The sequence below is a fragment of the Triturus cristatus genome, chromosome 2_1, assembly GCF_964204655.1.
Source record: "Triturus cristatus chromosome 2_1, aTriCri1.1, whole genome shotgun sequence".
NCBI classification, from domain to species: domain Eukaryota; kingdom Metazoa; phylum Chordata; class Amphibia; order Caudata; family Salamandridae; genus Triturus; species Triturus cristatus.
In genome coordinates, this window is record NC_140581.1 from 818,482,645 (window position 1) to 818,510,002 (window position 27,358).

At 42.6% G+C, this 27,358-nt stretch overlaps 1 protein-coding gene across 2 annotated transcripts in view; it reads right to left on the reverse strand.

The window, feature by feature from the left end:
- LRRC2 (leucine rich repeat containing 2) overlaps positions 1-27,358 on the reverse strand; it is a 1,026,438-nt gene that overhangs the window by 412,059 nt on the left and 587,021 nt on the right. The window lies entirely within an intron of this gene.

Here is a 27,358-nt window from a genome sequence, read left to right on the forward strand (position 1 = left end):
TCATCATACCCACGCGCTGATAATCTGTTCTTGGCATCTAGCTGATGCTTATCACGCGCTGCTGTGGTACTACACGCTCTGTGGATACGCAAAAATTCCCCATAGGGAATACTCTTAATTGTATGTTGTGGGTGGAAACTACCTGCATGTAACACCGTATTCCCAGATGTGCTTTTGCGATATAGACTGGTTTCCAATTTGCCATCCTTGAAATTAAACGTCACATCCAGGAAATTAACAACATTAGAGCTAATCTCAGCAGTAAATTTCAGATTCAAATCATTGTCATTGATATCATTTACAAAACTCAACGCCTCCTGTTCAGTGCCCTTCCAAATGACGAAAATATCGTCAATATAACGCCACCATGATATCACTCTAGTGGACCATGATTCCGCATGACGGACCATGAGGACATGTCTCTCCCACCAGCCTACATGTAAACATGCATAGCTGGGAGAGAAACATGCCCCCATGGCCACGCCCCTCAATTGTTGAAATGCCTCATTGTTGAAAAGAAACAAGTTATTATTTAAACAAATACGGATCATACTAACTAACATGGTGTTATGTTTGTAGAACTCCATATTTCTTTTACCCAGAAAGTATTCTACAGCACGCAGACCATCATCATGGGCTATACTGGTGTACAGTGCTGTGATGTCCATAGTTATTAAAATAACATCAGATGGTAAAGTTAGGCTATTGAGTTTGTGTAGAAAGTCCATAGTGTCCCGTATGTAAATTGGCAAGTTCACCACCAACTCTTGGAGGAAAAAGTCGATATATTTAGAGGTGTTTTCAAACATGCCATTGATTGCTGATACTATAGGGCGTCCCGGGATTGGCATGACCCCCTTATGCACTTTGGGGATGAAATAAATGCTTGGTAAGACCGGGTGCTCTTTGTGCAAAAATTTCACCTCCTCTTTGGTAAGTAAGCCCTCTCTGTGCCAAATCGTCTTTGTATTGCTTGTGTGTGTTAGCAATCAATGTTCTAGGAATCCTACGGTAACATTCCACATTGTTCAAATGGTGGTACGCCTCTTCTTTATATTCCTTTTTTCCCCATAGGACCACATTACCTCCTTTATCTGATTTATTGATAATGACATTGTTGTTTTTCTTCAGTTTGGACATCAATTTAAAGTATTCTGTCAATTTGTGCGTGGAAGTTCTATTCTTGTTCCTTGATTGGGTTTGATGCTGTAATTTTTTTAATTCATCAGTGATTCGGTCGTGAAATACATCTATGGAGTCACGTGGCATCGTCGGCATAAATGTAGATATTGGTTTGAAAGGACTCTTGCAGCTTTTAGATATGTTCACCCCTTCATAATCTGCCACCTCTTGTGTATTGCTTTCTGTTTCCTGACTTCTACTGAGTGCATTTAAGATTCTCATTGCATGCATGTCAGATGCGACCAATCCCTTGGTGTTACTTTCTACTATGGAGATACTGCTTGTGTTCAAATCAGGTCCCATCTCTTTGTTAGCCTCCTCACTTAATTTGTTTTTGATGGTAAAATATTTTTTCAGTTTGATCTTCCGGATGAATTTAAATACATCAACTCTCGTGTGCACATAATTGAAATTACTCTCTGGGCAAAAAGAAAGACCCAATGAAAGTAATTGTTTTTCCGCCTCATTCAATTCAACATTCGTGAGGTTGACAATGGTATTGTCACTTACTTTCTGTGTTGCCTCCATTGCTGCCACTGTTGACTTCGCCCTCGTGTGCTTCCTCCTTTGCCGCCTTCTGGCATTCCGCTTTTGGCGGGTTGTTCCTGTTATATATGTATGTGTATATTATCTACTGGCGGTCGCCAGTAGATAGTTATAGTTAGGACCGTGTTTCCATAGGAAATCTGAAAATTCTATTTTGAATAACTTTGGCGCCGGTTGACGAATCCTCGCGAAATTTTCAAAACTAATGGGGCGCTCCGCTCAGCTCCTACCCTGAAAGTCTCGGGGTGATTCATCAAGCGGGGGCTGAGAAAAAAGGGGGGTCTCAAAACGCGTTTTCCCCATGCATTTTCCCATAGGACCTTTAGTCGAAGGTACAGCCCGAACGGCTGAACAGAATTACTTGAAATTTGGCAAAGAAGTAGTCCTCAGGTCAGGCATGTGCCTTTTGCATATATGGTGTCAATCTGTTCAGTAGTTCCTGAGAAAATTGCAGTTAAAAGCACATAAATATCTATAGCCGCGCACCGTGCGCGCATGGTGCGCGCACGGTGCCGTGCGCGAGCGTAATTCTGATTGGTGGATTCATGTCAGTCAACATTCGAATCGGTCGAAATCAGGAAGTGTCGACTGCCATTTTGTGTGTGACAGTGAAAAAGAAAGGTGGAGAACGTGAAAAGGGGGCAGGGTACAGAGTTCCTGACCCCCTAGCTTTTGTCAGGGGGTCCCTGAAGGGCCATGAAGGGTGAAAAAAACATTTTTTTTTTTTTTAAATCGTGGGGTGCGCGTACGGTGCGCGCACTGTCGCGAGGTGTGCGCATGGCGGAATCATAAAAAAAATAGAATTAAAAATCAAATTTAAGTGTTTAGATGTTAGGTGGCTCTAAAAAGAGCCGTTGTGTTAATTGAGGGAGAGAGGAAAAAAAACACATGGCAAAATTTATAGGGTGCCGCACGTGTGCTGCTGTATCTTGCTCTCTATTAGGGGAATGCTGGTGTCCGCATAAGAGAGAAGAGCATTGCACACATTGCACCGTATATGCACCCTCTTAAACAGAGGGTGTATCTCCAGAGGAACCGAAGCAGGTGAAGCTGCCGCCGTAGATGAAGTGCTCGGCTGAGCTGCTGCGGATGTGCTCGGCTGAGCTGCTGGAGGGTTTTCTCTAGCAGCTCGAGCATAAGCCACAGGATGTACATCTCTAACGTGCCTGATCATAGTGAAGACACTAAAAGAGCATTTCTTTTTAGGATCTCCTCTTGATAAGACACGATCACAAAGAGTGCAGGTGACTTTTGGAGCATTCACCTTCTTCTGCCCGTCTGGAAATGTAAAAAATTGCCATATAAAAGAGTCTTTCTGTTTCCTCTGTCTCTGTCTCACAAGGGTCTCCTGCTCACTCCCAGAAGATGACTGCTGCTCTGCCATTCTCAAGTACTGGAGTACTGGAAAAGCTGCTCAGCTCCTTCTCACAGGGAATCAGAAGTAATAATGAGGGGAGTGGGTGTGGTGTTGGAAGTTTCTGGAACTGAAACTACTATAAACCAATGAAAAGTGTTGTTTCTTAATCACAGGACCTGAAACTACTATAAACCAATGAAAAGTGTTGTTTCTAAATCACAAGACTTGCCGTGCGCGCACCGTGCGCGCAACGTGCGTGCATGGGGCACACACGCATGTGCGTACGGAGCACATGCGCATGCGCGTACGCGCACGGAGCACGCACGCATGCGTGTACGAAGCGCGCGCGCATGCGCGTACGCACACGGAGCACGCACGCATGCGCGTACGGAGCACGCGCGCATGTGCGTACGGAGCATGCGCGTACCGAGCACGCGCGCATGCTCAGTGCATCAGTGATGTCATTTGAGATGTCATCAGTGATGTCATGAGTGATGTCACTGACCATGTCATGAGTGATGTAATATGTGACGTCATCAGCAGTGGATTGCGGGCGCGCGAGTTATAGTTAGCTGAACTAACTATAACGGGGAAATTTCATTGGTTTTTTACGAGTGAAATGTCCAGCTAACTATAACATGTGTGAAACCTATGTTTTTTTCAGTGAATTTCCAAGGTTTTTTAAATGCTAATTTCTAACTATAACGTGTGTGAAACCTATGGTTTTTTCAGTGAATATATATATATATACATGCATATATAAACATATATATAATCTGGTGGTACAATTGAAATCGTATCTAAGGGATACGAAAGACTTTCTTGTACATAGAGAAAAAGTGAAATGGGAAGAAGGATTCTGTCTGATGGTATTGGATATTGCCAGTCTTTATACCTGCATAGCTCATACTGATGGGTTGAAAGCAGTTAATTTTTTCTTAGCTAATCGCCCATTATGTTTTACTGATCATAATGCCATGCTCGTTGATTTCATTGATTTTTGCTTGACTCATAACACTTTTACCTATCAGAAACAGCTATATAGACAGGTATCTGGAATGGCGATGGGCACCTGCTTCGCCCCCAGCTACGCAAATCTTTTCGTGGGCTGGTGGGAGGAGCAGGTGGCCTTGGCCGAGCCCACTAGGACCTGGATGGACAGAATTGTGGTATGGCATCGATATATCGATGACCTCCTTGTCATTTTTAAGGGTTCCCCTGAACAAGCGTTCGAGTACATAGAAGTTTTGAATGCCAACAATGTCAATCTGAAGTTTACAGGGGAAGTTAGTACAGAATCAGTACATTACCTAGATCTCAGTGTATTTATAGCAGATGGAAGACTGCATACGAAATTATATCGTAAACCTACAGCAGGCAATGCCATCTTACATTCTTCAAGTAGTCATCCTAAGAAACTGAATGATAGTATCCCTTATGGGGAACTATTGCGCATAAGAAGAAACAATACTAGAGATCTTGACTTTGAACTATCAGCCCAAGAAAGCATACATCGTTTCAGACAGAGAGGTTATAGTGAGGAAGTACTGACAAAAGCCATGAATAGGGTCAAATGTATGAACAGAAGAGATCTCTTGAGTGATCATAGTAAGTACAAGGAAGAGGATAATACGGGGAAGTTTATGATGATCACCACATTCTCTAAGGATGCGGGTCATCTTAAACGTATTCTGAAAAAGAATTGGCTGACTCTCCTATCGGATACTGTCATAGGAGGAGATTTACCTCCCAATCCTTTGGTCACATTTAAGAAAGCTAGATCTCTTCGGGATACCCTGGTCCACAGTTATCAAAACATTGCAAGAAAAGTAAACGTGTCTTGTCATACAACATTCCAGGCCTTACAGTACCTAAGAAAATAACCAAGTTTCTCACTTGTACCACCCCATATACAGTATACTGCCTAACATGTCTGTGTGGGCTCTGATATATTGGGAGCACCATACATCCCACAAAGATTCGTATTCTTGAACATTTGCAGGCAATTTCAAATGCAGATGAATCTTCTCCTGTTGCGTGACATTTTAATCAATATCATAAACGCTACAGAGATTTATTGACAAACTTTTGCTTAGATCATGTATCTATCAACCCAAGGGGGAGGGTAGAATTCAAAGACTAAGACGTCTTGAGTCACGTTATATCATTGATCTACAAAGTAAAACTACTCAAGGTTTAAACAGCAGTGAGGAATTGGCTGTACATCTGGGGGATTAATGAGTGAATTACTTATATACATTTGATATCTTTGTATATATATATATTATTTGAGTCTGCGCTAGGATATCTTTCCTATGTCTCCATTAATCTAATTACTATGAATTCTCTCCATTTATTGAACGTTACGTTATAGATGATTATACACTAAGGGCTGCCTCCTATCGTCATATGAATTTTGAATGATTTTATATTGCGCTATGCTAATTTTGGTAACTGAAGATACTGCCCATTCAGGGCTCAATTATGGGTTATAACAATCATGAATTGAAATGATGAAAGTGTTTCCTTACAAACAATGATGTTATTAGGATTCTATACATGATATATTTATTTTTTACGGTGATCTGATGTTCTTTGATATTCAAAGATGGCGGAATTTTGGCACTCTGATTGTGGGGATTTGCCGGATTAGGCCTTTCACTGTGTCCGTTGCACTTTGCTAGCGCGAAAAATTAATTTAAAGTAATGGCGATGCCGGCGTTTCGTGCTAAAACATCGAGAAAGGCGACCTGCCGAAACACGTCTGTTGTGCGCCCGGAGTTCCTGGAATAAATATACTATTGGAACTCTCGCCCGTGAGTGCTGTCTTCTGTGGAACAGGGTACGATTACCTATTGACAGTTAGGAGCTGATATTGAAGGCGGGAGCACCCCCGCCGTGACAGGCACCGTTCATGTGTGCGCTTGGTTGGTGCAACTAAGGAGCGAGAATATATATATATATATACACACATATATAAACATATATGTAATCTGCATATCTATATATATACAAATATAAATGCATGCATACATATACATATACATATATGCATACATATGCATGTTATGTACATGTAGGTTTGAAAAACACTGATACAAGCAAAGCTAAAAAGCCACCTAATTACAAACAGAAGTGCTTTAACTTAAACGAGGGCGAGACCTATTGCATTTTCAATGCTTGTTTACTTTGGTACCATAAAGAAGGCATTCAGATGTGTTACACATTTGCCATAAATTCTGAATTGTAGCACTCTAGTTGCTCATTAGATCACTGCAGTAAAGCTACTGCTCACCAGGGAAGTCTGCTGCTGGTATTCAAAGTGTCTGTTTTAGTCTGCATGTCAGATTTTTTTATGAAATAGAAGAGGATTTGTGAAGTCAAAATGTGCCCTCATTTTTCTTTCTGCAGCACTAATCATAATTTCTATGGCAAAATGAACCCCCTCATTTTGTTCCTTTGCAAATTAAATGTTTTAAGTGTTACCAATTTATTCCAATCAAGATGGCTTCAGGTGTGCCATACTTTTGTCATAAGTAAGACTGTTAGCGCTCTAGTTGTTCTTTAGAACACTCTGGGACATTCTGTCATTGGGTTATACTTGGGGCTACATCTGGGTGATATTTGTGCTACATTTGGGCTCTTTTGTCTCTGGTGGCCATCTTGGGAGACTTATTTGTTATGAAGTTTCCTAATTTCCTCATTTACTACAGTCTCCTCAGTAGGAAATACTTTCAGTTTTTACTTTGATTCCATCAAGAAGGCATTCAGATGTGTCACACATTTGCCATTAATTCGGAATGTTAGCACTCTAGTTGCTTATTAGATCACTGTAGTAAAGCTACTGCTCACCAGGGAAGTCTGCTGCTGGTATTAAAAGTGCATGTTTCAATCTGCATGTCAGAATTTGTTAATAAAATAGAAGAGGATTTGAGAAGTCACTCAAAATGTGTCCTAATTTTTCTTTTTTCAGCACTAATCATAATTTCTATGACAAAATGACCCCCTCATTGTGTTCCTTTTAAATGAAACTACTCACTCTCTACTACTCACTCGCTAATACTCTCTACTACTCACTCTCTACTACAACTCTCTACTACTCACTCTCTACTACTCTCTACTACTCACTCTACTACTCCCTACTACTCTCTACCACTCACTCTCTACTACTTTACTACTCACTCTCTACTACTCTCTACTACTCTCTCTCTACTACTCCCTCTCTACTACTCATTCTACTACTCTCTACTACTCACTCTCTACTACTCTCTATTACTCACTCTCTACTACTCTACTACGCTACTCACTCTCTCTACTACTCACTCTCTACTACTCACTCTCTACTACTCTCTATTACTCACTCTCTACTACTCTACTACTCTCTACTACTCTCTCTACTACTCACTCTCTAGTACTCACTCTCTACTACTCTACTACTCTCTCTACTACTCACTCTCTACTACTCTCTACTACTCACTCTCCTACTCTCTACTACTCTCTACCACTCACTCTCTACTACTCTACTACTCACTCTCTTCTACTCTCTACTACTCTCTCTCTACTACTCACTCTACTACTCTCTACTACGCACTCTCTACTACTCACTCTACTACTCTCTACTACTCTCGCTCTACTACTGACTCTCTACTATCTACTACTCACTCTCCACTACTCACTCTCCACTACTCGCTCTCTACTACTCGCTCTCTACTACTCTCTACTACTCACTCTACTACTCGCTCTCTACTAATCTACTACTCTCTTCACTACTCACTCTCTACTACTCTCTCTACTACTCACTCTCTAATACTCTCTACTACTCACTCTCTACTACTTGCTCTCTACTACTTGGTCTCTTCTACTTGCTCTCTACTACTCGCTCTCTACTACTCTCTACTACTCACTCTACTACTCACTCCCTACTACTCACTTTCTACTACTCTCTACTACTCACTCTCTACTACTCCACTACTCTCTACTACTCACTCTCTACTACTTACTCTCTACTACTCCCTACTACTCACTTTCAACTACTCTCTACTACTCACTCTCTACTACTCTACTACTCTCTTCACTACTCTCTCTCTCTCTACTACTCTCTCTACTACTCACTCTCTACTACTCTCTCTACTACTCACTCTCTACTACTCTCTACTACTCACTCTCTACTACTCTCTACTACTTACTCTCTACTACACACTCTCTACTACTTGCTCTCTACTACTTGCTCTCTACTACTCGCTCTCTACTACTCTCCACTACTCACTCTACTACTCACTCTCTACTACTCCCTACTACTCACTTTCTACTACTCTCTACTACTCACTCTCTACTACTCACTCTCTACTACTCCACTACTCTCTACTACTCACTCTCTACTACTTACTCTCTACTACTCTACTACTCCCTACTACTCGCTCTCTACTACTCTCTCTCTACTACTCACTCTCTACTACTCTCTACTACTCACTCTCTATTACTCTCTACTACTCACTCTCTACTACTCACTCTCTACTACTCTGTACTACTCACTCTGTACTACTCTCTCTACTACTCTCTACTACTCTCTACTACTCACTCTACTACACACTCTCTATTATACCCAGTCTCTACTACTCACTCTCTACTACTCACTCTCTACTACTCTCTACTACTCACTCTCTACCTCTTTACCTCTCTCTACCTCTCTCTACCTCTCTCTACATGCACACAGATGCACATATATATGCATATATATGCATATGCATCTATATATATGTATGTGTATATATATACATGCATATATAAACATATATATAAGCTTCATATCTATATAAATACAAATAGAAATGCATGCATACATATACATCCAAATACCGCTGAGACGATTGAAGATGACAATAGAATGCCTCGACTCCAAAGACCAAGCGGACACGGACCTTCAGTTAAGTGCTGCTTTTATTTTATTTGCAGTGTCGTCTTGACGTTTCGGCTCCCATGAGCCTTGTTCACATGACAACGTAAGTATTTGAAATGACCCAATAAATAGTGATGGTAAAAGTTCAGAGTTCAGCATGAAATCATGTGATCAAAATGACCATAGACATAAACAAGCCACTTGTGCGTGGCCTCAAAGCTGATAGTGCAAAATAAGCAGAAGCTGGTTGAAACATAACAAATATATCAAAACATTTTGAATTATTGTTGTGCATAGATGTGTGCAAAATACATATACATATACATATATGCATACATATGCATGTTATGTACATGAAAGTTTGAAAAACACTAATAAAAGCAAAGCTAAAAAGCCACCTAATTACAAACAGAATTGCATTAACTTAAACAAGGGCGAGACCTATTGCATTTTCAATGCTTGTTTACTTTGGTTCCATCAAGAAGGCATTCAGATGTGTCACACATTTGCCATAAATTCTGAATGGTAGCACTCTAGTTGCTCATTACATCACTGTAGTAAAGCTACTGCTCACCAGGGAAGTCTGCTGATGGTATTCAAAGTGTATGTTTCAGTCTGCATGTCAGAATTTTTTTATGAAATAGAAGAGGATTTGAGAAGTCAAAATGTGCCCTCATTTTTCTTTCTGCAGCACTAATCATAATTTCTATGGCAAAATAAACCCCTCATTTTGTTCCTTTGCAAATTAAATGTTTTAAGTGTTACCAATTTATTCCAATCAAGATGGCTTCAGGTATGCAGTACTTTTGTCATAAGTAAGACTGTTAGCGCTCTAGTTGTTCTTTAGAACACTCTGGGACATTCTGTCATTGGGCTATACTTGGGCTACATCTGGGTGATATTTGTGCTACATTTGGGCTCTTTTGTCTCTGGTGGGCATCTTGGGAGACTTATTTGTGACGAAGTTTCCTAATTTCCCCATTTACTACAGTCTCCTCAGTAGGAAAACTTTCAGTTTTTACTTTGATTCCATCAAGAAGGCATTCAGATGTGTGACACATTTGCCATAAATTCGGAATGTTAGCACTCTAGTTGCTTATTAGATCACTGTAGTAAAGCTACTACTCACCAGGGAAGTCTGCTGCTGGTATTAAAAGTGCATGTTTCAATCTGCATGTCAGAATTTGTTAATAAAATAGAAGAGGATTTGAGAAGTCACTCAAAATGTGTCCTAATTTTTCTTTTTTCAGCACTACTCATGATTTCTATGACAAAATTAACCCCTTCATTGTGATCCTTTTAAATTAAACTACTCACTCTCTACTACTCACTCGTTACTACTCTCTACTACTCACTCTCTACTACTCACTCTCTACTACTCTCTACTACTCTCTACTACAACTCTCTACTACTCACTCTCTACTACTCACTCTCTACTACTCTCTACTACTCACTCTACTACTGTCTACTACTCTCTACCACTCACTCTCTACTACTCTACTACTCACTCTCTACTACTCTCTACTACTCTCTCTCTACTACTCCATCTCTACTACTCATTCTACTACTCTCTACCACTCACTCTCTACTACTCTCTCTCTACTATTCTCTCTCTACTACTCACTCTCTACTACTCACTCTCTACTACTCACTCTCCACTACTCACTCTCCACTACTCACTCTCTACTACTCTCTAGTACTCACTCTCTACTACTCACTCTCTATTACTCTCTATTACTCACTCTCTACTACTCTACTACTCTCTACCACTCTCTCTACTACTCACTCTCTACTACTCACTCTCTACTACTCTACTACTCTCTCTACTACTCACTCTCTACTACTCTCTACTACTCACTCTCCTACTCTCTACTACTCTCTACCACTCACTCTCTACTACTCTACTACTCACTCTTCTACTGTCGACTACTCTCTCTCTACTACTCACTCTGTACTACTCACTCTACTACTCTCTGCTACTCACTCTCTACTACTCTCTTTCCACTACTGACTTTCTACTATCTACTACTCACTCTCTACTATTCACTCTCTACTACTCTCTACTACTCACTCTCCACTACTCACTCTCCACTACTCGCTCTCCACTACTCGCTCTCTACTACTCGCTCTCTACTACTCTCTACTACTCACTCTACTACTCACTACTACTCTACTATTCTCTACTACTCTTTTCACTACTCACTCTCTACTTCTCTCTCTACTACTCACTCTCTACTACTCTCTCTACTTCTCACTCTCTACTACTCTCTACTACTCACTCTCTACTACACACTCTCTACTACTTGCTCTCTACTACTTGCTCTCTACTACTCGCTCTCTACTACTCACTCTCTACTACTCTCTACTACTCACTCTCTGCTACTCTCTCTACTACTCTCTACTACGCTCTACTGCTCTCTACGACTCACTCTCTACTCTCAATTACTCATCCTCTACTCTCTACCTCTCTCTACCTCTCTCTCTACTACTCTCTACCTCTCTACCTCTACCTCTCTACCTCTCTACATCTACCTCTTTACCTCTCTCTACCTCTCTCTACCTCTCTCTACATGCACACAGATGCACATATATATGCATATATATGCATATGCATCTATATACTCACTACTACTCACTTTCTACTACTCTCTACTACTCACTTTCTACTACTCCACTACTCTCTACTACTCACTCTCTACTACTTACGGCATTCAGATGTGTCACACATTTGCCATAAATTCTGAATGTTAGCACTCTAGTTGCTCATTAGATCACTGTAGTAAAGCTACTGCTCTCCAGGGAAGTCTGCTGCTCTCTCTACTACTCGCTCTCTACTACTCTCTACTACTCACTCTACTACTCGCTCTCTACTACTCCCTACTACTCACTTTCTACTACTCTCTACTACTCACTCTCTACTACTCCACTACTCTCTACTACTCACTCTCTACTACTTACTCTCTACTACTCTACTACTCCCTACTACTCACTCTCTACTACTCTCTACTACTCACTCTCTATTACTCTCTACTACTCACTCTCTACTACTCTCTCTCTACTACTCACTCTCTACTACTGTCTCTCTACTACTGACTCTCTACTACTCTCTACTACTCACTCTCAACTACTCTCTCTACCACTCTCTATTACTCTCTACTACTCACTCTACTACTCTCTACTACTCACTCTCTACTACTCACTCTCTACTACTCTCTACTACTCACTCTCCACTACTCACTCTCCACTACTCGCTCTCTACTACTTGCTCTCTACTCGCTCTCTACTACTCACTCTACTACTCCCTCTCTACTACTCTACTACTCTCTTCACTACTCACTCTTTACTACTCTCCCTACTACTCTCTCTCTACTACTCTCTCTACTACTCACTCTCTACTACTCACTCTCTACTACACACTCTCTCCTACTTGCTCTCTACTACTTGCTCTCCACTACTCACTCTCTACTACTTTCTACTACTCACTCTACTACTCCACTACTCTCTACTATTCGCTCTCTACTACTTACTCTCTACTACTCTACTACTCCCTACTACTCACTCTCTACTACTCTCTACTACTCACTCTCTATTACTCTCTACTACTCACTCTCTACCTCTCTCTCTCTACTATTCACTCTCTACTGCTCACTCTCTACTACTCACTCTCTACTACTCTCTACTACTCACACTACTACTCTCTACTACTCACACTCCACTACTCTCTCTACTACTCTCTACTACTCTCTACTACTCACTCTACTACTCACTCTCTACTACTCTCTCTCTCTCTACTACTCTCTACTACTCTCTCTCTGCTACTCACTCTCTACTACTCACTCTCTACTACTCTCTACTACTCACTCTCTACTACTCACTCTCTACTACTCACTCTCTACTACTCTCTACTACTCACTCTCTACTAATCACTCTCTACTACTCTCTACTACTCACTCTCCACTACTCACTCTCCACTACTCGCTCTCTACTACTCGCTCTCTACTACTCTCTACTACTCACTCTACTACTCACTACTACTCTACTATTCTCTACTACTCTTTTCACTACTCACTCTCTACTTCTCTCTCTACTACTCACTCTCTACTACTCTCTCTACTTCTCACTCTCTACTACTCTCTACTACTCACTCTCTACTACACACTCTCTACTACTTGCTCTCTACTACTTGCTCTCTACTACTCGCTCTCTACTACTCACTCTCTACTACTCTCTACTACTCACTCTCTGCTACTCTCTCTACTACTCTCTACTACGCTCTACTGCTCTCTACGACTCACTCTCTACTCTCAATTACTCATCCTCTACTCTCTACCTCTCTCTACCTCTCTCTCTACTACTCTCTACCTCTCTACCTCTACCTCTCTACCTCTCTACATCTACCTCTTTACCTCTCTCTTCCTCTCTCTACCTCTCTCTACATGCACACAGATGCACATATATATGCATATATATGCATATGCATCTATATACTCACTACTACTCACTTTCTACTACTCTCTACTACTCACTTTCTACTACTCCACTACTCTCTACTACTCACTCTCTACTACTTACGGCATTCAGATGTGTCACACATTTGCCATAAATTCTGAATGTTAGCACTCTAGTTGCTCATTAGATCACTGTAGTAAAGCTACTGCTCTCCAGGGAAGTCTGCTGCTCTCTCTACTACTCGCTCTCTACTACTCTCTACTACTCACTCTACTACTCGCTCTCTACTACTCCCTACTACTCACTTTCTACTACTCTCTACTACTCACTCTCTACTACTCCACTACTCTCTACTACTCACTCTCTACTACTTACTCTCTACTACTCTACTACTCCCTACTACTCACTCTCTACTACTCTCTACTACTCACTCTCTATTACTATCTACTACTCACTCTCTACTACTCTCTCTCTACTACTCACTCTCTACTACTGTCTCTCTACTACTGACTCTCTACTACTCTCTACTACTCACTCTCAACTACTCTCTCTACCACTCTCTATTACTCTCTACTACTCACTCTACTACTCTCTACTACTCACTCTCTACTACTCACTCTCTACTACTCTCTACTACTCACTCTCCACTACTCACTCTCCACTACTCGCTCTCTACTACTTGCTCTCTACTCGCTCTCTACTACTCACTCTACTACTCCCTCTCTACTACTCTACTACTCTCTTCACTACTCACTCTTTACTACTCTCCCTACTACTCTCTCTCTACTACTCTCTCTACTACTCACTCTCTACTACTCACTCTCTACTACACACTCTCTCCTACTTGCTCTCTACTACTTGCTCTCCACTACTCACTCTCTACTACTTTCTACTACTCACTCTACTACTCCACTACTCTCTACTACTCACTCTCTACTACTTACTCTCTACTACTCTACTACTCCCTACTACTCACTCTCTACTACTCTCTACTACTCACTCTCTATTACTCTCTACTACTCACTCTCTACCTCTCTCTCTCTACTATTCACTCTCTACTGCTCACTCTCTACTACTCACTCTCTACTACTCTCTACTACTCACACTACTACTCTCTACTACTCACACTCCACTACTCTCTCTACTACTCTCTACTACTCTCTACTACTCACTCTACTACTCACTCTCTACTACTCTCTCTCTCTCTACTACTCTCTACTACTCTCTCTCTGCTACTCACTCTCTACTACTCACTCTCTACTACTCTCTACTACTCACTCTCTACTACTCACTCTCTACTACTCACTCTATACTACTCTCTACTACTCACTCTCTACTAATCTCTACTACTCACTCTACTACTCACTCTCTGCTACTCTCTACTACTCTCTACTACTCACTCTCTATTATACCCAGTCTCTACTACTCACTCCCTACTACTCACTTTCTACTACTCTCTACTACTCACTCTCTCTTACTCCACTACTCTCTACTACTCACTCTCTACTACTTACTCTCTACTACTCTACTACTCCCTACTTCTCACTTTCTACTACTCTCTAGTACTCACTCTCTACTACTCCACTACTCTCTACTACTCACTCTCTACTACTTACTCTCTACTACTCTACTACTCCCTACTACTCACTCTCTACTACTCTCTACTACTCACTATTACTCTCTACTACTCACTCTCTACTACTCTCTCTCTACTACTCTCTCTCTACTACTCACTCTCTACTGCTCACTCTACTACTCTCTACTACTCACTTTCTACTACTCTCTCTCTGCTACTCACTCTCTACTACTCACTCTCTACTACTCTACTACTCACTCGCTACTACTCACTCTCTACTACTCACTCTACTACTCACTCTCTACTACTCTCTCTCTACTCCTCTCTACTACTCTCTCTCTCCTACTCACTCTCTAGTACTCACTCTCTACTACTCACTCTCTACTACTCACTCTCTACTACTCTCTAATACTCACTCTTTACTACTCTCTACTACTCACTCTCTACTAATCTCTACTACTCACTCTACTACTCACTCTCTCCTACCCTCTACTACTCTCTACTACTCACTCTCTATTATACCCAGTCTCTACTACTCACTCTCTACTACTCACTCTCTACTACTCTCTAATTCTCACTCTCTACTACTCACTCTACTACTCTCTACTACTCATTCTCTGCTACACTCTCTACTACTCTCTACTACTGTCTACTGCTCTCTACTACTCACTCTCTACTCTCAATTACTCATCCTCTACTCTCTACGTCTCTCTACACTACTCTCTACCTCTCTACCTCTACCTCTCTACCTCTACACCTCTACCTCTTTACCTCTCTCTACCTCTCTCTACACGCACAGATATGCACATATATATGCATATGCATCTATATATATATGTATGTGTATAGATATATATTTACTTAAAAAACCATAGGTTTCACACATGTTATAGTTAGCTGGACATTTCACTCATAAAAAACCAATGAAATTCCCCCGTTATAGTTAGTGCAGGCAACTATAACTCACGCGACCGCAATCCTCTGCTGATGATGTCAGATATTACATCACTGTATTTAGACACTCATTTACCCATGTCTTCTTCCATTAATCTTTAGCTATACATATATTACAAATATTTATTTTTCATAAAGACACATATGTCATCAGTGATGTAATATCTGATGTCATCAGCAGAGGATTGCGGTCGCGTGAGTTATAGTTGCCTGCACTAACTATAACGGGGGAGTTTCATTGTTTTTTTACGAGTGAAATGTCCAGCTAACTATAACATGTGTGAAACCTATGGTTTTTTAAGTGAATTTGCAAGGTCTTATGAATGCTAATTAGTAACTATAACGTGTGTGAAACCTATGGTTTTTTCAGTGAATTTGTACGGTTTTTTAAATGCTAAGTTATGTATTTATTAATTTTTTTTTTTCAGGTTTTCACCGTGCACGCACGGTGCGCGCGTATAGATATTGATATGCTTTTAAATGCTATTTTCACAGGAAATACTGAACAGATTTACACCAGACCTGCAAAAGGCACTTCCTTGAACTTATGGCTACCTCTCTGCCAAATTTCACGTAATTCTGTTCAGCCGTTCGGGCTGTAGCTGCGACTAAAGGTCCTATGGAAGAATGCATGGGGAAAACGCATTTTGGGACCCCCCCTTTTTCTCGGCCCCCGCTTGACGAATCACCCCGAGACTTTCCGGGTAGGAGCTGAACGGAGCGCCCCATTTGTTTTGAAAATTTCGCGAGGATTCGTCAACCGGCGCCAAAGTTATTCTAAATAGAATTTTGAGATTTCCTATGGAAACTAGGTTGTAACTATACCTATCTACTGGCGACCGCCAGTAGATAATACATGCAGATATAAACATATATATAATCTTCATATCTATATAAATACAAATATAAATGCATGCATACATATACATATATGCACACATATGCATGTTATGTACATGAAAGCTTGAAAAACACTAATAAAAGCAAAGCTAAAAAGCCACCTAATTACAAACAGAATTGCTTTAACTTAAACGAGGGCGAGACCTATTGCATTTTCAATGATTGTTTACTTTGGTTCCATCAAGAAGGCATTCAGATGTGTCACACATTTGCCATCAATTCTGAATGGTAGCACTCTAGTTGCTCATTAGATCACTGTAGTAAAGCTACTGCTCTCCAGGGAAGTCTGCTGCTCTCTCTACTACTCGCTCTCTACTACTCTCTACTACTCACTCTACTACTCACTCTCTACAACTCCCTACTACTCACTTTCTACTACTCTCTACTACTCACTCTCTACTACTTCACTACTCTCTACTACTCACTCTCTACTACTTACTCTCTACTACTCTACTACTCCCTACTACTCACTCTCTACTACTCTCTACTACTCACTCTCTATTACTCTCTACTACTCACTCTCTACTACTCTCTCTCTACTACTCACTCTCTACTACTGACTCTCTACTACTGACTCTCTACTACTCACTCTCTACTACTCTCTACTACTCACTCTCGACTACTCTCTCTACTACTCTCTATTACTCTCTACTACTCACTCTACTAGTCTCTACTACTCACTCTCTACAACTCTCTCTCTACTACTGACTCTCTACTATCTACTACTCACTCTCTACTATTCACTCTCTACTACTCACTCTCCACTACTCACTCTCCACTACTCGCTCTCTACTACTCACTCTCTACTACTCTCTACTACTCATTCTACTACTCCCTCTCTACTACTCTACTACTCTCTACTACTCTCTTCACTACTCACTCTCTACTACTCTCTCTACTACTCACTCTCTACTACTCTCTCTACTACCCACTCTCTACTACTCTCTCTACTACTCACTCTCTACTACTCTCTATTACTCACTCTCTACTACACACTCTCTCCTACTTGCTCTCTACTGTTTGCTCTCTACTACTCACTCTCTACTACTCACTCTACTACTCCACTACTCTCTACTACTCACTCTCTACTACTTACTCTCTACTACTCTACTACTCCCTACTACTCACTCTCTACTACTCTCTACTACTCACTCTCGACTACTCTCTCTACTACTCTCTATTACTCTCTACTACTCACTCTACTACTCTCTACTACTCACTCTCTACTACTCTCTCTCTACTACTGACTCTCTACTATCTACTACTCACTCTCTACTATTCACTCTCTACTACTCACTCTCCACTACTCACTCTCCACTACTCGCTCTCTACTACTCTCTACTACTCACTCTACTACCCCTCTCTACTACTCTACTACTCTCTACTACTCTCTTCACTACTCACTCTCTACTAATCTCTCTACTACTCACTCTCTACTACTCTCTCTACTACTCACTCTCTACTACTCTCTCTACTACTCACTCTCTACTCACTCTCTACTACTCTCTCTCTACTACTCACTCTCTACTGCTCACTCTCTACTACTCACTCTCTACTACTCTCTACTACTCACTCTCTACTACTCTCTCTACTACTCTCTACTACTCTCTACTACTCACTCTACTACTCACTCTCTACTACTCTCTCTCTCTACTACTCTCTACTACTCTCTCTGCTACTCACTCTCTACTACTCACTCTCTACTACTCTCTACTATTCACTCTCTACTACTCACTCTCTACTACTCTCTAATACTCACTCTCTACTACTCTCTACTACTCACTCTCTACTAATCTCTACTACTCACTCTACTACTCACTCTCTGCTACTCTCTACTACTCTCTACTACTCACTCTCTATTATACCCAGTCTCTACTACTCACTCCCTACTACTCACTTTCTACTACTCTCTACTACTCACTCTCTACTACTCCACTACTCTCTACTACTAACTCTCTACTACTTACTCTCTACTACTCAACTACTCCCTACTTCTCACTTTCTACTACTCTCTACTACTCACTCTCTACTACTCTACTACTCTCTACTACTCACTCTCTACTACTTACTCTCTACTACTCCCTACTACTCACTCTCTACTACTCTCTACTACTCACTATTACTCTCTACTACTCACTCTCTACTACTCTCTCTCTACTACTCACTCTCTACTACTCACTCTACTACTGACTCTCTACTATCTACTACTCACTCTCTACTATTCACTCTCTACTACTCACTCTCCACTACTCACTCTCCACTACTCACTCTCTACTACTCTCTACTACTCACTCTACTACTCCCTCTCTACTACTCTACTACTCTCTACTACTCTCTTCACTACCCACTCTCTACTACTCTCTCTACTACTCACTCTCTACTACTCTCTCTACTACTCACTCTCTACTCACTCTCTACTACTCTCTCTCTACTACTCACTCTCTACTGCTCACTCTCTACTACTCACACTCTACTACTCTCTCTACTACTCTCTACTACTCTCTACTACTCACTCTACTACTCACTCTCTACTACTATCTCTCTCTACTACTCTCTACTACTCTCTCTGCTACTCACTCTCTACTACTCACTCTCTACTACTCTCTACTATTCACTCTCTACTACTCACTCTCTACTACTCTCGAATACTCACTCTCTACTACTCTCTACTACTCACTCTCTACTAATCTCTACTACTCACTCTACTACTCACTCTCTGCTACTCTCTACTACTCTCTACTACTCACTCTCTATTATACCCAGTCTCTACTACTCACTCCCTACTACTCACTTTCTACTACTCTCTACTACTCACTCTCTACTACTCCACTACTCTCTACTACTCACTCTCTACTACTTACTCTCTACTACTCTACTACTCCCTACTTCTCACTTTCTACTACTCTCTACTACTCACTCTCTACTACTCTACTACTCTCTACTACTCACTCTCTACTACTTACTCTCTACTACTCTACTACTCCCTACTACTCACTCTCTACTACTCTCTACTACTCACTATTACTCTCTACTACTCACTCTCTACTACTCTCTCTACTACTCACTCTCTACTACTCACTCTACTACTCTCTACTACTCACTTTCTACTACTCTCTCTCTGCTACTCACTCTCTACTACTCACTCTCTACTACTCTACTACTCACTCTCTACTACTCACTCTCTACTACTCACTCTACTACTCACTCTCTACTACTCTCTCTCTACTCCTCTCTACTACTCTCACTCTCTCCTACTCACTCTATACTACTCACTCTCTACTACTCACTCTCTACTACTCACTCTACTACTCACTCTCTACTACTCTCTCTCTACTCCTCTCTACTACTCTCACTCTCTCCTACTCACTCTCTACTACTCACTCTCTACTACTCACTCTCTACTACTCTCTAATACTCACTCTTTACTACTCTCTACTAATCACTCTCTACTAATCTCTACTACTCACTCTACTACTCACTCTCTCCTACTCTCTACTACTCACTCTCTATTATACCCAGTCTCTACTACTCACTCTCTACTACTCACTCTCTACTACTCTCTACTTCTCACTCTCTACTACTCACTCTACTACTCTCTACTACTCATTCTCTGCTACTCTCTCTATTACTCTCTACTACTGTCTACTGCTCTCTACTACTCACTCTCTACTCTCAATTACTCATCCTCTACTCTCTACCTCTCTCTACCTCTCTCTCTACTACTCTCTACCTCTCTACCTCTACCTCTCTACCTCTACACCTCTACCTCTTTACCTCTCTCTACCTCTCTCTACACGCACAGATATGCACATATATATGCATATATATGCATGTGTATATATATATATACATGCAGATATAAACATATATATAATCTTCATATCTATATAAATACAAATATTAATGCATGCATACATATACATATACATATACATATATGCACACATATGCATGTTATGTACATGAAAGCTTGAAAAACACTAATAAAAGCAAAGCTAAAAAGTCACCTAATTACAAACAGAATTGCTTTAACTTAAACGAGGGCGAGACCTATTGCATTTTCAATGATTGTTTACTTTGGTTCCATCAAGAAGGCATTCAGATGTGTCACACATTTGCAATAAATTCTGAATGTTAGCACTCTAGTTGCTCATTAGATCACTGTAGTAAAGCTACTGCTCTCCAGGGAAGTCTGCTGCTGGTATTGAAAGTGCATGTTTCAGTCTGCATGTCAGAATTTTTTAATGAAGTAGAAGAGGATTTGAGAAGTCAAAATGTGCCCTAATTTTTCTTTCTGCAGCACTAATCATAATTTCTATGGCAAAATGAACCCCCTCATTTTGTTCCTTTGCAAATTAAATGTTTTAAGTGTTACCACTTTATTCTAATCCAAATGGCTTCAGGTGTGCCATACTTATTTCATAATTAAGACTGTTAGCGCTCTAGTTGTTCTTTAGAACACTCTGGGACATTCTGTCATTGGGCCATACTTGGGCTACATCTGGGTGATATTTGTGCTACATTTGGGCTCTTTTGTCTCTGGTGACCATCTTGGGAGACTTATTTGTTATGAAGTTTCCTAATTTCCTCATTTACTACAGTCTCCTCAGTAGGAATACTTTCAGTTTTTTACTTTGATTCCATCAAGAAGGCATTCAGATGTGTCACACATTTGCCATAAATTCAGAATGTTAGCACTCTAGTTGCTCATTAGATCACTGTAGTAAAGCTACTGCTCACCAGGGAAGTCTGCTGCTGGTGTTGAAAGTGCATGTTTCAGTCTGCATGTTAGAATTTTTTAATGAAATAGAAGAGGATTTGAGAAGTCACTCAAAATGTGCCCTCATTTTTCTTTCTGCAGCACTAATCATACTTTCTATGGCAAAATGAACCCCTTCATTTTGTTCCTTTTTAAATTACATGTTTTAAGAGTTACCACTTTATTCCAATCAAGGTGGCTTCAGGTGTGCCATATGTTTGTCATATGTAGGACTGTTAGCGCTCTAGTTGTTCTTTAGAACACTCTGGGAAGCTGCAGTAGAACACAAAGGAATCAACTGACAGTTTCTGCCCTTGTTGGATGTACATGTTTTACTGAGAATGTCAGACTTCATTCTCACAGAGATAGATTACCTTCCAAACCTCTGTGGGAAAAGCATGAGAAAATAGTTTTTTCTCAAACATGATTCATGATATTCCAGCAGAAGGCTTTTTCACATGGTAAAATCACCTTAGAACACACCACAATTCCTAAAATGAGTATGGTACCATCAACAAATGATTTATAATGTAACTAAAGTCTTAAAACCTTCTGTTAGCGGCAATGCTTTTTAATGAGGTGCTGTCATGTATATTGGTCCCAAGATGGTTGCCAATACTTCTCGGATGAAGTGCTGACAGCCAATCAGATCTCACGATGAGATGTGTGGTTAGGCTCCGCCCAGATATATCTATGATTTTACTTTTGATTTTCTCAGGAACTACTGAACGGATTTACACCATTTAACCAAAAGGCACGAGTGTGAACGAAGGGCTACCTTTTTGCTAAATTTGGTGTAATTCCATTCAGCAGTTCGGGCTGTAGCTGTGATTAAAGGTTCCTATGGAAAATTGCATGGGGAAAACACGTTTTGGGACCCCCCTTTTTTCTCGGCTCTCGCTTGACGAATCCCCACAAGACTTTCAGGATAGGAGCAGACCGGAGCGCCTCACCAGTTTCTAAAATTTCACAAAGATTCGTCGACCGGCGCTAAAGTTATTCTAAATAGAATGTTGCGGATTTCCTATGGATAATAGGTCCTAACTATAACTACCTACTGGCGACCGCCAGTAGGTAATATATATACACACATACATACAAACTGTAAGAAAAAAAAAAGGACAGTAGAAAATGCCCCTGAAAGTATTAAAAGGGAAATTAGAGACAGCACAATTTTGTCATCAATATGCACATCTTGTGTTTAAATTTACAAACAATAATACAGTTTCCCATTATTGCATCACACCACACTATGCATTTACAAACTAGAAACTGTGCTTATTATATGCATATGCTCCCATAAAAGCTTTAATGTATTTAAATATATATTACCTAGCCCCATTTTGGGGTACAATGTAAGGCACGCATAATTTTAGTCCAAGGGCGAAAATTCACTCCGACAAAATCCTCGCATTTAGGGCATCAACCCACAAATCACCATCTGTACCATTGTCACCTGGATTTAGACACCTCAGATACTTTGAAAGCAGCCATATGTCCTCTGCTCGGGCCGGCGAGGGCTGCCAGGCCTGATACAGTGGGGGCAGCACTCCCCTGGACTTCTGCTGTGGGCAACCTGCTGGTGCTCCCTCATCTCCATGCGGTTACTGGTGGGTGAACGGTCTGGGGACGCCGGCTGGCGGTGACAATGAGGGTCAGCAGAGGCCCAGCCTAGAAGAGCCCAGCTATTCTTGAAGTGAAAGGTAATCTAGGCAGGACGGAGGCATGTCTAGCTTGATCTCTTGATCAGTGACACCCCATTGTACTCCCTCCCCTGGAAACATACCTCTGCAGTACCAATGGGACAGAATGTGGACTCAACTTGGTGGGTCTCTTCGAGTTCCCTGCTGGTAGTTGCTTGATGTCGGGCAAGAGCACGTCAGATCTCTCACCTTGCTGGGACATCTTCGCTGACATTTTAAGCCAGTGCCTGTATAGGTTGAGGCTCTCTACTGCCTGTGCAGTTCATCTCACCATAACAGTCTTTCCAGGGCAAATTGCACACTATCTCTCCTCATTGCGCTGCCACAATCTCTGTACCACTGCACTACTTATCCCCACCACCACATCAAGTGCGATATCCACAAATAGGCCTGCGTTGATGTAAAGCCTAACCTCTCACGTGACTGAAAACACTTTTTAAAAGACTAAATCAATTACATTCATATTTAACTTTGCGAAACGCCCATCCTTTTTAGGTCGAGCCCTGAGCCAGCGCGCAAGGGCTGCTCTGGGGTTAATCTGGGGTCGTTCAGTACGGGAGAGAAGCCCCGCCCATATTTTTTATAGGCTTGTGTGTTTGTCCTTCTAAATGCTGTCTTCTGATTCATTATGAGGCTTGTTCGCCCCTACTTAGTACAGCTATGTTGTCATCTCTACTCTCCCATGGTTATTGGCCCCTTTACTTGGTTGTTACACGGGTGTGTGCTATTTTCTTTATTCCGTTTTTCCTAGTTAAGCACAACGACATGTGCGCCGTGCGCGCTTTCACTTTGTTGGAAGCTTTCCGCCAGATGTCTTGGCATCCGGGTATGACCGAAAAGCTCCTAAGGACTCCGCGAGAAGAGACCAGAGTCTAGGCTCAGGGTAGAAGAAAGAAGTTGGTGCTCTTGAAGAAAGGAGGGAAAGTGCAAGAGAGGTTGTGGAAGGTTTGCCAGAAGGGAAGGCATGTGTGTTAATGGCGTTCAACGGATATGCTTGCTCGCGTGCTCTCCAAATGGGTTGCAGAGCAAGAGCTCCCTCAAGTGCATGTGAGTCATTGAAAAGTGAGCACTGGCACTTGGGCTTTTCCCTGCACTGTGGGATTATCGGGGGAACTTGGGACTCTTGCTGGGCAGATAATGCAGAGGCGCAGGCGTGACAACGCTGATTCAGGGCCCTCATCCTGACATTGGACCGGGCCATCCCACACTGGGTGCCTCCTTTCTCATTCACAGGCAGTGACAACTGCTGTCACCACAGCTCTGTGAAACAGCTCAGCCCAATGCACCCGGTGCGCAGCTCTGAAGCTGTTCCTACTGCCATTGCACTCTACGAGGCCCCACCCCTCCCACCGAGCCTCTCACCCTCATGTGCAGCCCGGCCCCCTCCCACACTCCTCGTTTACTGGCATCTCCCTCCGAGTGATTTTCGCTCGTCAGAGCGCACAGACCCCCTGGTGCAGGAAAGTCCTGGTTGCCTGTGCAAGTAGTGTGGTGGGGCCTACTTTCCTCTACCACGCTTGGAGATGGGCACCTCACTAGGTGACCCCACCCTAGAGCTGGGCTACTGACCAACCACAATTGATTTAAGAGGCGGTTAACCACTAGCCTAGGGGCAGCCCCATCGGTCACAGCTGGAGAGAGCTTTAGGCTCCTCAACCTCTCACAGCCTGCACGTTGCGCCGATTCTGTATTTCAGGACAGGAAGGGCATGCACTGTCCTTGAGCCCTCCTCCCTCTCACTGAAAAATTTCCAAAGTTTTCAGTGAAGCGGGACGGTGTTCCTAGAAAGTTACAAAAAAAGTCATACATATATATATATATATATATATATATATATATATATGTCCAAACAAAGCCCTAAAGCAGATTTCGAGGGCACACAACAGCTCACCAGTCCTCCGACTTTTCTCCTCACAACTTGCCCCCCGACCCTCGTATGAACAACTTGCCGACACGTTTCGAAGCCATGACGCTTCTTCTTCTGGGCAGGGAAAAGCACACAGCAATTCGCACTCCTAACTTTCAAACATCTTTAATTGCTACGTCGTCCTCTAGTGGACAGTTCCCAGCGCTCTTTAGGTTCATGGCAGTCTGGGAAACGTAGTCCAGTCGTCTGGATTGCAAGATTGTGTCGAAGAGAAATTATCCCTAAGTGGGTGAGTTGCTGCATGTCAGTGAATCCAATTAGAATCCTTGGGTAGGAACAAGGTATGGGGGGCAGGTTTATTCCGTGGGCTCGCTGTGCTGCATAATGGGCAAAAGTAGGTTTCTGCCCGCAACCTCACCGAAGTTTTACCTCCATAGCGTGATGGTGCTCCTCATCGTGGTTAGGGACCACGCAAATTGATGTCCAAACAAAGCCCTAAAGCAGATTTCGACTGCCATGAACCTAAAGAGCGCTGGGAACTGTCCACTAGAGGACGACGTAGCAATTAAAGATGTTTGAAAGTTAGGAGTGCGAATTGCTGTGTGCTTTTCCCTGCCCAGAAGAAGAAGCGTTGTGTGCCCTCGAAATCTGCTTTAGGGCTTTGTTTGGACATCAATTTGCGTGGTCCCTAACCACGATGAGGAGCACACGTCACCTCAGGCCCCGTCCCCTCACTTCCCCACTGTGTAAACACGCCCTGTGGCCGTTTTAAGTTGGGAGATTAAGTCCCCTTGAATCCTGAGGGTACCTAGGGTCCAACTAGACCACTAGGTACCTCCAGTAAGCGCCACAGAACTGCGTTGCAGAGAGATGTAAGAAGGGGCACGGCCTAGACCACCTCTCTGCAACGCAGCGGAGTGGTGCTTACTGGAAGCACCTGGTGGGCTAGTTGGCCCCCAGGGTCCCTCAGGATTGAAGGGGAATTATTTCCCCAACTTAAAACACGCCACAGGGCTTGTTTGCACACGTTAACTCAGGCCCCATCCCCTCCCTTCACCACTGTGTAAACATGCCCTGTGGCCGTTTTTAGTTGGGAGATTAAGTTCATTTGAATCCTGAGGGTCCCTAGGGTCCAACTAGCCCACTAGGTACCTCCAGTATGCGTCACAGAGCTGCGTTGCAGAGAGGTGTAAGAAGTGGCACGGCCTGGACCACCTCTCTGCAACGCAGCTCAGTGGCGCTTACTGGAAGCACCTGGTGGGCAGTTAGCCCCCAGGGGCCCTCAGGATTGAAGGGGAAATATTTCCCCAACTTAAAACGCGCCACAGGGCTTGTTTGCACACGTTAACTCAGGCCCCGTCCCCTCCCTTCACCACTGTGTAAACATGCCCTGTGGCCATTTTTAGTTGGGAGATTAAGTTAATTTGAATCCTGAGGGTCCCAAGGGTCCAACTAGTCCACTAGGTACCTCCAGTATGCGCCACAGAGCTGCGTTGCAGAGAGGTGTAAAAAGTGGCACGGCCGGACCACCTCTCTGCAACTCAGCTCAGTGGTGCTTACTGGAAGCACCTGGTGGGCTAGTTAGCCCCCAGGGGCCCTCAGGATTGAAGGGGAATTATTTCCCCAACTTAAAATGCGCCATAGGGCGTGTTTGCACACGTCACCTCAGGCCCCGTCCCGTTCCTTCCCCACTGTGTAAACATGCCCTGTGGCCGTTTTTCAAGTTGGGAGATTAAGTCCCCTTGAATCCTGAGGAGCCCTAGGGGCAAAATAGCCCACTAGGTACGTCCAGTAAGCACCATTGCAGAGAGGTGTTAAAAGGGGCACGGCCTGCACCACCTCTCTGCAACGCAGAGCAGTGGCACTTACTGGAAGCACCTGGTGGGCTAGTTGGCCCCCAGGGTCCCTCAGGATTGAAAGGGAATTATTTCCCCAACTTAAAACGCGCCACAGGGCGTGTTTGCACACGTAACCTCAGGCCCCGTCCCCTCCCTTCACCACTGTGTAAACGCGCCCTGTGGCCGTTCTAAGTTGAGAGATTAGGTCCCCTTGAATCCTAAGGGTCCCTGGGTCAAACTAGCCCACTAGGTACCTCCAGTAAGCGCCACAGAGCTGCGTTGCATAGAGGTGTAAAAAGGGGCGTGGCCTCAGAACACCTGTCTGCAACGC